Source organism: Schistocerca nitens, chromosome 3 (genome assembly GCF_023898315.1).
Source record: "Schistocerca nitens isolate TAMUIC-IGC-003100 chromosome 3, iqSchNite1.1, whole genome shotgun sequence".
Lineage (NCBI taxonomy): Eukaryota > Metazoa > Arthropoda > Insecta > Orthoptera > Acrididae > Schistocerca > Schistocerca nitens.
The window spans coordinates 181505298-181523148 of NC_064616.1; the positions used below are offsets into that span (position 1 = coordinate 181505298).

Below are 17851 nucleotides of genomic sequence, written 5' to 3' on the forward strand. Positions count from 1 at the left end.
CATTATAGATACCATACCGTTTCCTCCATCACTCTTGGGAAGCTTGCAACTAGCACTGGCTATTGCAAGATTGCAGAAACACAAAGTTATCACAGAAAACCACAGTTGACATGAGTGGGAGCTTCAAAATACAAGTAGGTGATAGTGGCATAGGGGCAATATCATTTACCACCAGACTGTTACAGGTATCTTATTCATACCGTAAATGAAACACAACTCTCAGTATTTCATGAAATGATATAAATTGTGTGAGATAATTATTTATCCAGTATATGTGTGTGTTGCAGACTAACTAAGTACTCCTAAACAGTGAAAGGCTACACATTGTACAGTAATTCATCCTATACTTGAAACTCCATACTCATTCTTAACACATAACATAACTTCTCTTTTGACAGACATAGAAATAAAACTGCAAGAAATGTCCTCCACTGACGTAAATTTAAATTTTCAAAATGGCTACAGTATATTCACATATCACTGTTACTTGTAGCGCTATGTATCATTGAGTGTTAAATAAAAATTTGTGAAAACTGCATCATCATAATGGATGGAAGGGACTGAAATGAACATTAGGCTATAGATTATGTAAACCACCATAAATCAGCAGTTACGGCTACATGATTATACATCCTGTTTCACTTATAGAATTCATATACTGTGAAGCCTTCACATATTGCAATCAAGACCTTTAAATATTGTAGTACAAATGAAAGACAACTTTGATATAGTCCTACTGAAGAGAATCTCTCTCCACAGTTTGGTACATAACTGTATTCAAAACAATGTTCAAACAAAGATAATAACAGATGTTTCACTTTTTTTACATAGCTTAATAATTCTATGTCTAATATAGTTTACTAGTATTACCAAAAGGTTTCCCACAACCCAGACGGTGTGCTAATTTTTATTTTCTTATAAAATAAATGTGGAACTACTGATGCAAATAATTGTTGTTCTTTAAACAGTGGAATATCCATGATGCAATGTAATAATATAATGAAAAAGATAGTCAGTACTCACCTTATAGTGGAGATGCTTAGCCACAGATAGGCACAGCAAAAAGACTGTCAGAAAATGAGCGTTCGGCCGATTAGGCCTTCAATGGAATTGGACAACATGCACACACAAACTCATGCACCACATTAAGATGACCCATGAAGTTTCAAACAGGCACAACAGAAAGTCTGTTACACATTACAGCTGTTGGCCAAAGCGTTCTTCAGCAAAGTAAACAAATACAACCACACTCACACAAGCAAGCACACCACATACACACATGGCCACTACCACCAGGAGCTCAGACCAGATTCACATCTATGGTGTACATATACATACTGAAGTGACAAATGAAAATTTGTACTGAGGTCGGGATTCGAACCTGGGTCTCCTCCTCACTATGCAGATGTACTTACCGCTATGCCACACTGGTACAGTGCCGTTGCACAGCTGCTCACCCAACCCTGACGTGCCTCCCTCCTCAGTCCCAGTTCCGTATCATGCCTCAGCCCATTTAGTATTCCCCCTAAACTAGGAACACCAAGGTGGATGAGGAGTGAATGGGAGTTAGGATTGAGGAGGGAGGCTTGCAGGTTTGCCCAAGCAGTTGGGTAAACTCACTGTGCCGAGGTGGTGAAGTGGTAGCATGTCTGCCTAGTGAGCAGGTGACCTGGGTTCTAATCCCAGCCTTGGTACAAGTGAATTACAATATTTGTAAAGTAGGAAAGAAAATTATAGTTAGGTGACTGATTTTTCAAATGACCCAGTATGTGCAGCGTGGCTCTTAATTGTCATTTTATTCTGTCCAGCCTGCTTAGCCTGAAACAGCAAATTTCTGGCGGTATGTGTGGGGGAGGGGTGGGGGGCGGGGGGAAGGAAAGAGAAGGAGAGATAAGAAATGCAAAAGCATAGTACCCTATAACAACAAATTCAATGAGTCACAACTGAAATCACTAACATATATAAGGGAATGCTGATTGTTTACAGAGAAGGACAGCATTAATTGTGACAGGTATTTTTGACTTACAAGAGAGAATCACAAAATTAAACTTAAAACAGTTTTGGTCAGAATAGAACATTTATTAAAAGACCGCAACTGATTTCAGTTAAAGGTGACTGCAAGAAAGACAGTCTGATGACCATGTACACTGATATGTAAGTACAAGTCAGATATAGAAGGAAATATACCTTGTACTTATTTTATTGTATCTGAAGGTGATTGCTATTTGACTGAAACTGGTTGAAATTAGTTAGAAAATGTTCGGTTATGGTCAAAACCGTTTTAACGTGCTCCATGAAGATCACTGCTCTATTCTCCATTAAAATGTTTTCTAAAATTACATAATGGAAATGCTGTAAAACCTGACCTGACAGATGCCTGAAGATAGACATCAACTATCCTATAAAAGGTTACTTATCATGTTTCAGGCAAAAGTATTAAGTGAAAAATGTAGAGAGATAATTCAGGGCCTGTGTATTGTTCCTGTGGGGCTCTATAGCGCAAATGAGACTTATTACTGAGCAGACAGACACATAAGTGAAAGGAATGGTAGGAGATCCTAATACAGGGCATACTGGGAGTACCCTCTTGTATGTACTTCACAGTATTTTGTGGAGTGAGGTTATAGATTTAGCAATAGATCCCTTTATTTAAAAAAAAATGTTGTGCACATTTAGTCTCATGCTTTCAGCTGCATTGTGTTTCAAAAAGATATTCCTGAGCCCATACTGTGAGAAGCTAACTACACTGAGGTGACAAAAGTCATAGGATACGTCCTAATATTGTGTTGGACCTCCTTCTGCCCTGCATAGTGCAGCAACTCAACATGACATAGAACTCAACGACTCATAGGAAGTCCCCTGCAGTAATATTGGGCCATACTGCCTTTATAGCCATCCATAATTGTGACAACCATTTGTGAACAATTGTTGCCCAATGACATGGTGCATTGTTACCCACAAAAATTCGACCACAAATGGCAAAATAGGCCTCCAAGTAGCCAAACATAACCATTTCCAGTGAATGATCAGTTCAGTTGTACCAGAGGACCCAATCCATTCCCTGTAAACACAGCCCACAGAATTATCGAGTCAGCTCCAGCTTGCACAGTGCCTTATTGACCACTTGGATCCATGGTTTCCATGGGATATATGCCACACTCAAACACTACCCTCAGCCCTTACCAACTGAAACTGGGACTCGTCTGATCAGATCATAGTTTTCCAATAATCTGATGTGGTTACAAGCCCAAGAGAGGCACTGCAGGTGATGTCATGCTGTTAGCAAAGGCACTCGCGCTGCTCGTCTGTCGCCATAACCCATTAATGCCAAATTTTGCTGCACTGTCTTAACAGGTAAGTTTGTTGAACAACCCACAAACATTTCTGCAGTTGTTTCACACATTGTTGCCTGTCTGCTACCACCAACAACTATAAGCAAACAATGCTGTTCTCGATCGTTAGGTAAAGTCCTTGTCACCTTAAAGAAGGGCTTGTAGTTGCTGAATTTTGTATGGTTTCATGTGTAAACATCAACACAACACATGCCAGATGGACATTGGGGGCATGTTGAGCTGTTGAGGTACAAGGAAAACTAATTTCTATGAACACCTTGTGAAACTATCGCGGATGTGTTCATATCTGTCTCAGACACTTGGTGATGTCCAGCGATTTACCTTTACACAAACAGTTTGTTCCTTGGAATTGTTCATGCCATCATGTAATGTTCTGTACTGTAGGAGGTTCCCCACCATACCTAATAAAAAAGTCCCACTGAACCTTTATTATTGACCAGCACTTCACAAATCATAGAACAGAAAACCCTTTCTGTTGTACTGACACCAATTTTTACAATAACTGGGTGGGGGAGGGGGGGGGGGGGTGCACCCTGTTGCTATCTAGCAGGAACTATGAAAGACTCAAGAATTTGCTCCTTTCAATGGTATGTTGTTCATGCATACATCTCAAATAACATAACAGTCATGTTTTTTTTTTTTAAATCGGATTATTCTTTTTGACTCGCCCTGTATAATCTAAAACATAGGAAGATCAAAGTTTGCTTGGAGACCTGAAAAGGAAGCTTGCGTTACATTGGTTCCTGGAGAAAATATATGTCTTTCACATGACAGAAACAAAGCAATGTAAATCATAGTATGTTATGCATATTATACTACATTTAACATCGACAGGGTACTGATAGTCAAGTGTTTTATGTCAGAGGATGGTGCTTCAATTATTGAAACTAGTCACATGTTATTAAAATGCTTTGTATTGGAGGTAGTACCTTTTTAATTAATATCAATATTGCTGTCACTACATGCCAGTGACGATAAGATTTCAGAATCTCACAACTTTGACAGTGTGGTATTTTACGTAATATGGAACTATAGCCTGCACCCACCATTAACATTATTGCACTTAGCACCTTGACTTTGAACAAAACTATAGCTATACAGGCATGTAAATAATTGGAATGCTGCTTCTTTCATTTGTTCCAATATGTTCTCTCTCTCTCTCTCTCTCTCTCTCTCTCTCTCTCTGTCTCTCTCTCTCTCTCTCTCTCCCCACCACCCCCCTCCCCCTCATCTATCACCTAGAGGAGCAGCTTTCCCGTTCTGCCTTGCCTTCCTTACTATCCTGCAGTTTGCTGGCTCCACTTGTGTGCTAATGAAGCATGTCGGGTTTGGTGTTGGTACCAGGTAAAGTCAGTTTGTGAATGGGCCTGTTCATCCAGCTGGAATGTTCTCTGCTTCTGGTCAAATCCCCATCCCATCTCTATAGGCTAGCAACAAAAGAGAAGTCTGTGTTAAATGCAGCTTGTCATTCCCTAGGCATATTTGCCATTTTCAAGGTGCTTGGTTGTCATTCTAATTTATTCTCTGAAAGTTTCCTGAGAAATTTAGAAATTAGTATATGTCAAATTATAAATGTTTTTACTGAACTAATTTTTGTCCGGGTGTGGGGGGGTTTATGACCTTATGATATTGTCTCACTTGGATCTGCGGCAATTAGACAATAGGAGGACGTTTGCCAAAGGTTTGCTACACAAACTGAAAATCCATTGTTTGTATAGTCCTACTTGATTACAGAGAAGGAAAATTTCTAAGGGTATAAAGCAGCTTATTCTCAAAATTCATTATTGTGGATAGATTAAAATCTGCATGGTACAGTGACACTAGATACCAACAGTAGTTTAAATTTAATGTGTGGATTGGAAATTTTCCAAATTTCTAACTGGCACATATTACAGGTACTGTGTACAGTATTGCAGAAACTTCAAGAAAGAACTAAAGGCCACAACATAAGGCATACACATGACATAGTTGCTGTAACAAGACACATGTATTTTATTTTATGACACCAACCAAAGGCATAGATATAGTAAATAGCAGAGAGAGTAATATAAACCTTTCACTTGAACACTTCCCCTAAATGTTTTTTCTTGCTAAATGCAGTACTTAACACATTCCAATTAATGATCTTAAATATTTAAGCTGAACATGTCGCAATGGTTTGGTGAGAATATCTGCAGATTGCTGATTGCCTGGTTCATGCTCAATGGCTAGCTGGCCTTCTAGAATTTTCTCACGGATGTAGTGCATGTGAACATCAATATGCTTTGACCTCTTGTGAAATTCAGAATTTTTGGTCAGTTTAATAGCTCTTGCATTATCAACAAGAAGAACTGGAACACCCTCCAGTGGTGAAATTTCTTCATAGAGCTTAGATACCCATATTCCTCCTCTTCCAGTTTCATTGGCAGCCACATACTCCGGCTATGTTGTTGATAGTGATATGCAGTGTTGCCGCCTACTAGCCCAGGTAACTGCTCCTTCACAAAGTCTTTCAACCACTCCACTAACTGAGCGTCAGGTTAATGTATCACTGGCATAATCAGCATCAGTATATATCTCCAGCCTTCTGTTTGCATGGCTAGCATCATATTTTATACCCAATGACACTGAACTTTTTATATACTTTAGGATTCTTTTTACCACAGAACAATGATTTTCTCGCGGATTTTCTAAAAATTTTGACACATAGCTCACTGCAAATGCTATATCAGGCCTTGTACCAACAGATAAATACATAAGACAGGCAACCGTTTCTTGATATGGAGCTTTAGTTGTTTTATCACTGGTTTACTCATTTGGCTGCAGATACTGCTCAATTGGAATTGTCACAGCATTTCCCTCTGTCATGTTAAAGCATCGAAGAATATCTTTAGCATACCTTTCTTGACTAATCTCTATTGATCCATTATCATGACATACAACATTAATATTTTTGAAATACCCTAATGGCTCAACAGTAATTTTAAACTCATGTTGAATTTCTCTTATGAATACTTCCGTATCCTTCTTCTTACTTGCAGATATTAATCCATCATCAACATACAGAACTACCATCAACTTGTCATTGCAGTTTTCTCAATAGAACAAACACAGGTCTGCCTTACTTTCCACAAGCCCAAGATTTATTAGGATATCCTTGAACTGTTGGTTCCAGCACCTTGTAGATTGTTTTAGTCCATATAAACTTTTATGAAGTTTGCATACCCGATTTGGTCCATCACTAAATCCCTCAGGCTGCTCCATATACATTTCTTCTTTCAAGAAGTCATTCAAAAAAGCAGATTTTACATTGAATTGTGCCAACTGAAGTTGCTCACTACCAGAAACACTCAAAATTGCTCTAATTGTATTGTATCTAGCAACAGGACTGAATGTTTCATTATTGTCAATTTTACCATCAGCCTTATGCTTAATGCTATAAACCGAATGGTTTGTAATGGGCTTATGATCTGGTGGCAGAGGTTCCGAAGTCCACGTAGCATTTTCTATCAATGAAGTCATTTCTTCCACCATAGCTTTTCTCCAGTGCTCATGGTCATCAGAATTAATAGCCTCTGTATAATTCCTTGTCTCATTTATTTCAGCCAGCATAATATCAATAAGGCACTGTGGTTTCTTCAGTTGTTGCTTATTTCTCAATTCTCATTCACTAGAACTTTCTTTCATAGGTTCCTTAAACACACTTGCATCTTCATGATTCTTCAATCCTTCATTGCCTGCTTCACTTGGGAGTAACACCATTGTCCTACCAGTTTTCTCAGGTTCAGAAACAACATCCTTACTCCAAAAATGGTTCAAATGGCTCTGACCACTATGGGACTTAACATCTGAGGTCATCAGTCCCCTAGAACTTAGAACTACCTAAACCTAACTAACCTAAGGACATCACACACTTCCATGCCCAAGGCAGGATTCGAACCTGGGGCCGTAGCAGTCGTGTGGTTCCAGACTGAAACGCCTCTGACCACACGGCCACACCGGCCGGCATCCTTACACTGAATAATCCATTTTTCTGATTCAATCCACACTCAAAAGCCATCAATACCATCAGAATAACTAACAAAGTTTCCTGGTTTTCCCTTTGGATCCCATTTCTTAAGCTTTTCTTTAAGAATATGAACAAAACACTTCATTTCACAAATATGAAATTTATTTAGCTGTATCGTCTTTCCACTGAATACATCAGAAGGTGTTTTGCCATCCACGTGACTTGTACGAGTTTTGTTTAATACATAGACAGTAGTTTTTACTGCTTCTGTCCACAAAACTAAGGCAGGCCCTGAGCTTGCAACACGGTTCGAGGAAGTTCCACAACTGTTCTGTTACTGCACTCAGCACATCCATTCTGCTCTGGATTATAAGTATTTGTGATGATGGGTTGTATGCCATTTAATTTCATCAAATCTTTAACCTCAGTATTATCAAATTCTCGTCCACCATCACACTGAAAGGCTTTTGGGAGTTGACCACAAAAATTCTTCACAATGCTCACCATTTCTGCAATCTTCTCTGCAGTCTCAGATTTCTGCTTGAGAAAATATATCACATGTAATCTTGAAAAGTCACAAGTGAAGCAAAGAAAATATTCTGCTCCTACCAGCGATTTACACTCCATAGGTCCACACAGATCAGCATGAATCACTTCTCCAGGTTGTGTGGCATGCTGCTGTCGTAACTGAAAATTGCTGCAAATGTTTTAGTGTTTGTTGATCTTCAGATCTTGCCCTCCATGACTGTCACAGACTTTCATAACTGTCAGTCAGTGTGTCAAGTAATCGAACCATTAATGATGATTCATTAGGTTTCACATTGAAAGTTTTCAAAACGGGTGACATGTGTCACCACGTCACCGCCTGAACTCATGTAAAGATTGAGGAATTCTGACTGAACACAATATGCAACTTGCTTTGTCTTCTGTTCAAACATGGCATGTAGCTTGTCCCGTGCACTCTCACATGCAACCAACAACGCCATGAGATTTGCTTCCGCAGTTCTAACAATAATCTGATTCACTGCACGAGCAGCTATGTCCCATAATTTTAGCACAGCATTAAACACATCTATTTGTGCCAATGTTGCATCCACTGGCAAAGCCAATAAACACATCGTATGCACCGTCTGACACATGTAACAAATTTCGTACTGCGAACTTCCAAATAGTCCAATTTTCAGCTGCACGTAGCTTCTCTATACCATGAAAATCCATTGCAGTCCTGTAAGACAGTCCAGATTTACAACGACAAAAATTCCACAAGAGAAACATGCAGCAATTTTTCACGTATATACAATACGAGCCATGCGTAGCACATAACACACGCTAACACGTTTCTCATGTCACGAAATGTAAAATTATAATACCTAATTCCGTTCTCGAATTGCGTACTGGGCTCATAACTTACTGCAGAAATATCAGGAAAGAACTAAAGGACACTACAGAAAGCATACACATGACGTAGCTGCTATAAAAAGACACATGTATTGTATTTTATGACACCAACCAAAGACATAGATATAGTATACAGCTGAGAGATTAATACAAGCAATTCACTTTAATGAAAGAAAGTTCTAACAAAAGAGAATTGAGAAATAGGCAACAACTAAAGAAGCCAGAGCACCTAACTGAAGTTATGCTGGCTGAAGTAAATGAGCCAAAAAATTATACAGAGTCCATTAATTCTGTAGACTATGAACACTGGAGAAGAGCAATGAAGTCATTTCTTCCTCCATCGCTCTTCTCCAGTGTTCATGGTCTACAGAATTAATAGCCTGTGTATAATTCTTTGACTCATTTATTTCAGGCAGCATAACTTCAATAAGGCGCTCTGGTTTCTTCACTTGTTGCCTATTTCTCAATTCTTGTGTTTTTAAAAATAAAATATAGAACAAGTGCTTTGTGTATGAGAAAGCTCCAATATTGTTTCATGTTTCAGGTACACAGGAAGCTATCTTCACTTACTGATGGATTAGTAGGGTTCAATCAGTTCAATGGCAAACTGATTCCCCTCGATGTCATTTCTTTGTAATGTCTGTTGAAAGGTGCTTTAATGTTATGTAAAGAAAATGTATTAATTATATAAATGAGTTTGTCATAAGGACAATGTCATTTCATTGAATGATGATTATTATATCACTGTGAGGAGTATCAGTAGTTTGCTATAATCAGAACATTCAACATTTCAAATTGTAACTCTTAAGTATAATTATGTGATATATAGCTGTTCATCCTATGCTTATGAAATTTCTCTATGGCTTCTTTGTCAAGAATCTGATTGAGGTTTACATTGCAATCAGAATAACATTCTTTCAGCTATTCATATCTTCATAACTTGTTGTTACCCCTCATTCCCTTGAAAAATTTAAAACAGAACTGTGTATAATATACATTTTCTTCAGAGGGTCTGATAAGAAATGGTAAAAGAAATTTGAATTCCTGATACTGTTAAGATTGCTAATTCTTTTCTATGGGAGGATATCACAATATATTACAAACAGACCCACACCCACCCTCTTACACACACACACACACACACACACACACACACACACACACACATACATACATACATAACCCGTATTGTATAAGAAATGCTACACAGAATTTACCAACATTAGTGAACCCTTGTAAAGATACAAGGAACAACTGCTAAATCTGTGTCTGTGTATAATTATACATATGAGTGCCAGAAGAGAATTATAATGATACTATGTACCATATCCCACATTCGTACTGTACCTTGCAGAGTGCTGAGTAGAAAACCATGTTACTATGAACTGTGAAGACTGGTCTTAGATTTTGATCCCTGTACTGAACATGAGTTAGGTATTGTGTTATACTCAATGAATAATATGTCAGTTGTTTTCAAATGACCATTTTTCAGAGATGAATGCAGCTTTGATTAGTAGAAATTCTGATGCTGTGAGACTTTCCTCATCATCCTTTGCTGTGCATAGCTGAGGGCACCACAAGGTCCACTTTTGCTTATAGCTTTCAGACATTAGTAATCCTGCAAAGTGATTAAAAAATAATGAGTGATTTTGAGCATTTTTCTTAGTAATTGTCAATCTGATCAATATGCAAGTAATTAGTTACATAATATCAATGTGTTTGTGTCACTATGCACTTTCCCAGTCTAAGAGAAGCAACAGTTTATATGTGAACTGTAATGTTTTTTATATATCTGTGGAGTAAAAGGAACTGTTTACAGTTCCATACTACTCAATTAGTCACAGCATTATCATCAGTAATGTAACCAGCTGTGTTGTACATCTCACTGCAGAATTGGTACAATTCACTATCTGCATGACACTGTGATTCACTGTTATGTGTGCACTTAATGAGATGAAAAGAACTCATTTTGCATTTAGTGAAGATGCTCATTGTTATGGCATAAATCCAGTGCCAGCATGCCCGTCGGAAATGACAGAGAAGAGAAGGCTCTGAGAAGAGGTCAGCCAATCGCATCCTGAATGACCTCCCTCCAGGACGACAATGCGACAGCAGCAGCTACTAGGTGAAGACAACATAAGTGCTGTGCCCAACTGGTGGCAACTACTTTGATAGGAGCTTCAACATTAGCCACTTCGGTAGCTTCACAATGTAGCCTATTTTTAGCAAACACTGTGTAGCACAGTTAGAGATCGCAGGCACTACAAGCATTGTCAGATCAGAGTTCAGTATTTGTACTTGTCTTGTTGTAAATAAAACTCATTACCAGGAGTTGTTTGATTGTTTGTCTAGTGAACCGAATATGCAGGATTACTAGACACAACACTCATAACATGTAACTCTTTCACTGTGCATGCCAGAGTAAGATTTATCTGAAGTACTCTTGCTGCTCGTCTTTCAAAAGGAACATCTGGATGAACTATACTTCTGCCAAACTCTACTTAATCAAATTTTATTCCCTTAATATCCTTCTCTATGAACATATGGGTGCAGTATGAGAAAACGAGCAGGTTCCTACGGTTTCCAACTGAATTTAGTGAATGAAAACTTACAGTATGTTCTGTTATATGCCCTTGTTGTTACTCTCAAAACATTAAATAGGACAGTAATGTGATAACTGATACTTTTCACAACTATTCAGATGCCAGATTAGTCATTTAGAATAAGTACAATTTCGTGAAAATGCTTGAAATATCAATTCTTTTTAATACGAAATTTTATGTAAATAGTTTGATGTGGTTATGTTCTATTGGGCATTTCTTGGAATTCTTCTAATGAATAGAATGTGGTTTCTAATGAGAAACTGTGCAACATTTTCTTTAACAGTTTTATTGGCATTCTTTGTATTTAGAAAAAGTGTTTTATGCACTATTTCAGTTGCCATATAAACTCTGCTGTTGTTAGGTCTTGCTAAAATTTTCTGTGATAAGAGTAGAGATGTACATGATCTGCCACTGTACTCATGTCTTTGAATTGTTACAATTATGTTAGGTAGTTCAGGACATATGTAATTAACACTGTCAAAATGTATAAACTGATCACTATTAAGATTTTATATTAATGAACAAAATCATACACTTTATAACATTATTTGCCCTTGTTGTTACTCTGACTGTCTTATTCCAAATTACAAGAATATCAATTACATTTTGTTGTATGCCAAGAGCATGTAAAAAAAAAATCTGCTCCTCAGCCAGGCCCTGGGGTCCAAAGGATATTGACCAGCTTCTGTAACTGTGTCTGTAATGCAGTGTCATGTGGATGCAGCGCAGACAGGCATGCAATCAGCAATACTGCTCTCCCTGCCAGTTTGCTGACTTTCCAGACTGTTGTAAGTGACAATTCGAAAGTTTTTACAACACAACTTTTGTTTACGTGAGTCTACATGGAAATGACTAAATAACAATGAAAAGTGACATTCACAAAGCCGGGCGAGGAAATGGGGACGTAATTGATTGCGGTGACACAAAACCACCCTGTCATCCAGACAGACATCGAACAGTTGTCGATTATGGGGTAAGAGAGTGACCCCTGGCAACCAGTGGGGCCGGGACCTGAAACCACGCGCCCACACCTTGGAGCCGGATGAATATCTGGAAGCGCCGGGTCGGGTGCGACGCAGGAGGAGGGTCCGTATTTGGTGACTATGGAGCAGTTTGGCTGGACTCTTGTCACTCACCAGCGTGGTCCTGTAGGAACTGAGAAATAACGTAAGAGCATCTTCTGGAGAACGGTCCTCCGTGTACTTCTGCATCTGAGATTTAAAGGTACGAAAAACAGGCTCTGCTCTGCCATTGAGAATCTGGGACCACAGGGGTGTTGGTACGAGTACTCGTGGTTTGGTGCCATGTTCCACACGGAGGAGCACCCTGTCGATGGCTACCAGTTGATGGCAGATGGAGGAAAAGACTCGGAGGTCAGTCTGGGCGCGAAGCGGAGAAGGCGTCGGGCAGCCGCAAAGAATATAGTGGTGCACCATTTGCAGGAGCGAGTCTGCGTCTGGCGCGGTAGCCACTTGCACAGCTGTGACAGGGAATACCGCCAACACCACCTGTATGTCTTCATCAACCTGAAAAATTTGGATGTCCAATTAATCGAATGCCAAATCCTGGCTGGAGGGGAGCCAAGACAAGGCAAAGATGATGGCATGCTGGGCAGTGGGTGGATATGGATGGTGTACCTAAAAAGTGAAAGGAATAGGACCCATCGCTGGAGGCAGTGGGAACTCTACGTGGGTAACTGGGCTGCTGGTGAAAATAAGGCCACGAGGGGCTTATGGTCAGTGATTAAACGAAAAGACGTACGATAAAGTTACAGGAGGAATTTGGTACAGGCAAACAGGATGGCAAAGGCCCCCTCCTCAATCTTGGTATATTTGCTTTGGAACTCAGTAAGGGATTTAGGTATGTATGCCACCGGGTGTTCCGATACATCCGGTAGATGGTGCAAAAGGACAGCCCGAATACCTTTGTCTGAGGTGTCCATAGCCAAGAGAAGAGGAAGAGAGGGGGTATACAGCATGAGACACTCTGCCAAGTGCAATCCCTGCTTTAAGGTTCGGAAAACCGATACAAGCCGGGGACCAATGAAAACTCACGCTCTTTGGGCATAGGCGATAGAGGGGGACCGCAATGTGAGCAGTGGAGGGAATGAACTTTCGATAGTACACAATTTTACCCAGGAAGACTACAATTGGTGGACATTGCTAGGACAAGGAAGGGCCTCTATAGTGGCGATGTGGGAGGAGGTAGGAGATATGCCATTTCAGGAAATGATGTGAGCCAGGTAGGAGATAGCAGGTTGAAAAAAGGAGCATTTAACAAACTTGCATTTTAAGCCCGCAGGCCACAGGAGCAGGAATAATTGTCACAGATGACTGATATTCATCCGCAGTACAGCTGGTGAAGATGATGTCATTGTGGTAGTTTATACATCTCGGTGCATCCCGCAAGAGCTGTTCCAAGTAAATCTGAAAGATGGCCGGAGCACTAGTGATGCCATACATGAGGCAGTTCAACCAGAACAGCCCAAACGGTGTGTTTACGACGGCCCAGTGAGTAGAAGACTCATCAAAAGGTATTTGGAGGTAGGCCTTGGCAAGATTAATCTTCGAAAATAATTGCCCCCTAGCGAGCTTGGAGAACAGGTCCTTGGGATGGGGAAGGGGATAACCTTCAACCTCTAGCTGAGGGTTTAGCATAGCCTTGAAGTCGCCACAAACCCAAAGACGGCCATCTGGTCTCTTGAGGACGACCAAGGGTGTCGGCCAGGAACTGTAACGGACCGGAGTGACGACACCCTCCTTGGTGAGACAGTACAGTACCTGTTTAAGAGGATACTGGAGGGCGAGGGAAACACGCTGAGTCCGGAAGTACTTCGGGTGGGTCGACGGTTTTAGCTGGAGCGACACCTGAAAATCTTGAGCACAGCCGACTCCCAGCGAGAATAGGTCCTGGGATTCCATGCACTAGGTATCGACTGCCAGAAACAGAACCTCAGAAGACACCAAATGAACACTGTCGTCGATGACGAAGCCAAAGGCACAAAAGGCATTCAACCCAAAGAGGTCCACTGTGGCTGCATTGTTGACCACAAGGAAGGTAACTTCCCGGTGAACCGATTTGTACAGGACAGAAACCGTGAACTGACCCAAGAGGGCGATCACTTGCTTATTATAAGTAAGGAGGTGCCGAGGTGTGGGCACCAGGGGGGGTGCCCAGTCTTCGCATAAGAGGAATAGTTGATCATTGAGACCACTGCTCTGGCATCCACCTGCATCTGCAGCAGCCGACCATTGACCTGAACGTTGATCATCAGCATGGAAGATCCCGAAGACTGCACCTGGTTGACGTCCATTGGTAGCGCCCCCCAACAGTCATTGGCCGGAGGAAAAGGAGATTGCTGCCGAGAGTGGCAGACTGTACCGACATGTCTGTCTTCCCGTGCGTGGTCCTGAAAGTATCCTGGGCAGGACGGAAGCCGGAGGGGCCTTTGGTCCTGGGGCCTCTGTGCGTGGGGGGCTCTGTGTACCAACGGTCCGCACCGGACCCGGGGAGCCAGCCGAGGGTGTGAAGTCCTGGTAGGGCGGCTGCCCTCCAATGCTGTGCTGAACCTGGAGGCCGGCGCCAGTCATCAGAACGGACGGCTGCAACGTCTTCGACCTCCTCCAGTGGTGCAATGGGCTCCGAGACGTCGTCGTCTCAGAGGGACGCCACTTCCGCTCGGGATTCCAAACACTTGTTGGCTGCCATAGAGTCTTTGTACTTGAATGCCAAGTCAATGATCTGGTCCAGAGTAGGATCGTCGAGTCTGAGGGCGTCGTGTTGGAAAGTCTCGTCAGGGGCGGCCTGTATGTGGTGGTCACGGACCATCTCGTCTGCGTAGGACTCTCTGGAGACCTGTGTGGCGAATTGACAATTCCGGCTGAGACCTTGTAGTTCCGCTGTCCACTGGCGATAAGATTGTCCTGCCTTATTGCGACACTGGTAGAATTCGACCTGGGCAGCCAACATGTCGAACCCTCATCGGTAGTAAGTCGTAAGAACCTCACAAATCTGTGAGAAAGTCAAAGAATCCCGGGGTCGAGGTTGTAGTTTCGTCAAGAGAACATACACTTTTGACTGGCCCCAGGACAAAAAGTAGGAACGACGAGCAGCCTCTTGGACAAACTGGTGGATGTGAAAATGCTGCAGGAGCCGCTTCCCGTATGTTTCCCAGTCTTCAGTATCCTCGCTGAAAGTGGGAAACGAAGGGGGATGCCGAACAGGTTGGTTTTTCCAGAGATCCTTAAAGAGACGTTCCTGTGTATCCTGCGATTTCTGGCAAAACTGTTGAAAACCTTGTAGTAAGTTGTGCACACTTTGGATCAGCTGCGGAAGCACTATTTCCGCCATTATGAACACACACACAGGCACAAACTCGTCGCCACTTGTGTTGTAACTGACAATTCGAAAGTTCTTACAACACAACTTTTATTTACGTGAGTCTACATGAAAATGACTGAATAACAACGAAAAGTCACAATCACAAAGCCAGTAAGAATTTCCTACTAGAGGCAACAAAAGATAACTTCGAAGTTTCCCACAAGAGTCCGCGGTAACAAACATACAGTTAATTCCAAGTCCTATTTCGATGGCAAAGACGTAGTCTTCCGTGGAGACGTCCTTGAGTTCGGTATTCAGCGTGAACTGACGTCGGTGCTGGTTCTAGCCTTTAAATAGTGGTGGCCAACCACTCAGATGTTGACGTAGTAATACTTCCTGCAGGCCATCTAGAACTCCCTCTGCAGTATGTAGGACGCGGAATGTCTGTTTCCAAAACAGCTAAGGTTTACCATTGCTCATGCCTTGGGCGTAAACAACCTCGGTCCTGTGTGGTGTTAGATGTGTTGCCGGCCCGCAGAGGATGGATATAAAATTATTAGATAGAGGATGGATATAAAATTAATTACTGATGCAAATAAAGTGTGAAAAACTTTTAACAAAACCGAATTTCAAGGGAAGAACAATATTTTGTTGTGTCCTGAGAGGGCGTAAGACCGACATTCACTGTGTGAGTCCGAGGAACTTACCCCAGTCGGCGATTCCGACTAGACATTCGTTGTGAGCCGCCTACTGTAGCCGCAACCTTCACTGAAAAAGTAGATTCACTAGTGTAGGGTGTGGAACTGGGTAGGAATCTGGTCAGTCAGCGGTTACAAGTCATCTACTCGTAGACAAGTAGTTATTTACCAGGGAGTACCTCCCTGGCACATTCCATAACTATACATAAGTTAGTACAGGTATCATAAGTATGAGTCGTTAACATCCTGACTGCTGCACAGAGGCGAAAGGAGTGTTACTAAGTACGAGGGTTGAATGAAATGTAATGCCTCCACCTTCATTAATAGGGTTTGGATGCGAATAGTTTAGTAATTCAAATGCAGAAATATACTTAGAATGTGATCTTTAATTACCAATGGTCCACTTTTCCACATAATCACCAGCCAATTGGATACATTTCTGCCAACATTGAACAAGTTTTCTGAAGTCGTCACGGAAGAAGTTGACACTCTGTTTCTGCAACCACAATCGCACACTTCTCTCAGTGTCTTTATCAGAAGCATCTCCTGTCACAATTGAATGCAGAAAGGAGTCACCTTCATTCTCGTATTGCAAGAGGAGTTCCTGGCAAATTTCAAGTCTGTGTGCTTTCATTTCAGCGAAGAAAAGCAATAATGTGACCCACACGTTCTTGCAGTTTCACTCTGAGTGATAAGACGATCATTCTGAATCAATCTGTCAACATTTTGCTTGAGAAACTCGGTGGTTTCTGTGACACTACGTCCAACCCTTTGTTTGTCATGCATGTCAGATGTTCCAACCTCACCATCTTTAAACATACCCCCCGAACGACTCACATCACACAATCACCATAAGTTGTTGTTGTTGTGGTCTTCAGTCCTGAGACTGGTTTGATGCAGCTCTCCATGCTACTCTATCCTGTTGAAGCTTCTTCATCTCCCAGTACTTACTGCAACCTACAATCTTCTGAATCTGCTTAGTATATTCATCTCTTGGTCTCCCTCCACGATTTTTAACCTCCACGCTGCCCTCCAATGTTAAATTTGTGATCCCTTGATGCCTCAGAAAATGTCCTACCGACCGGTCCCTTCTTCTTGTCAAGTTGTGCCACAAACTCCTCTTCTCCCCAATTCTCTTCAATACCTCCTCATTAGTTATGTGATCCACCCGTCTAATCTTCAGCATTCTTCTGTAGCCCCCTATTTCGAAAGCTTCCATTCTCTTCTTGTCCATACTATTTATCGTCCATGTTTCACTTCCATACATGACTACACTCCATACAAATACTTTCAGAAACGAGTTCCTGACACTTAAATCTATACTCGATGTTAACAAGTTCCACTTCTACAGAAACGCTTTCCTTGCCATTGCCAGTCTACAATTTATATCCTCTCTACTTCGACCATCATCAGTTATTTTGCTCCCAAATAGCAAAACGCCTTTACTACTTTAAGAGTCTCATTATTAATCTAATTCCCTCAGCATCACCC

General features: G+C 41.3%; 1 non-coding gene across 1 annotated transcript; it reads left to right on the forward strand.

Moving 5' to 3' along the window:
* Positions 1 to 1623: 1623 nt before the first annotated feature.
* Positions 1624 to 1694, forward strand: Trnat-agu (transfer RNA threonine (anticodon AGU)). Its single transcript has one exon. It is a non-coding gene; the product is annotated as a tRNA-Thr (tRNA).
* Positions 1695 to 17851: the final 16157 nt, after the last annotated feature.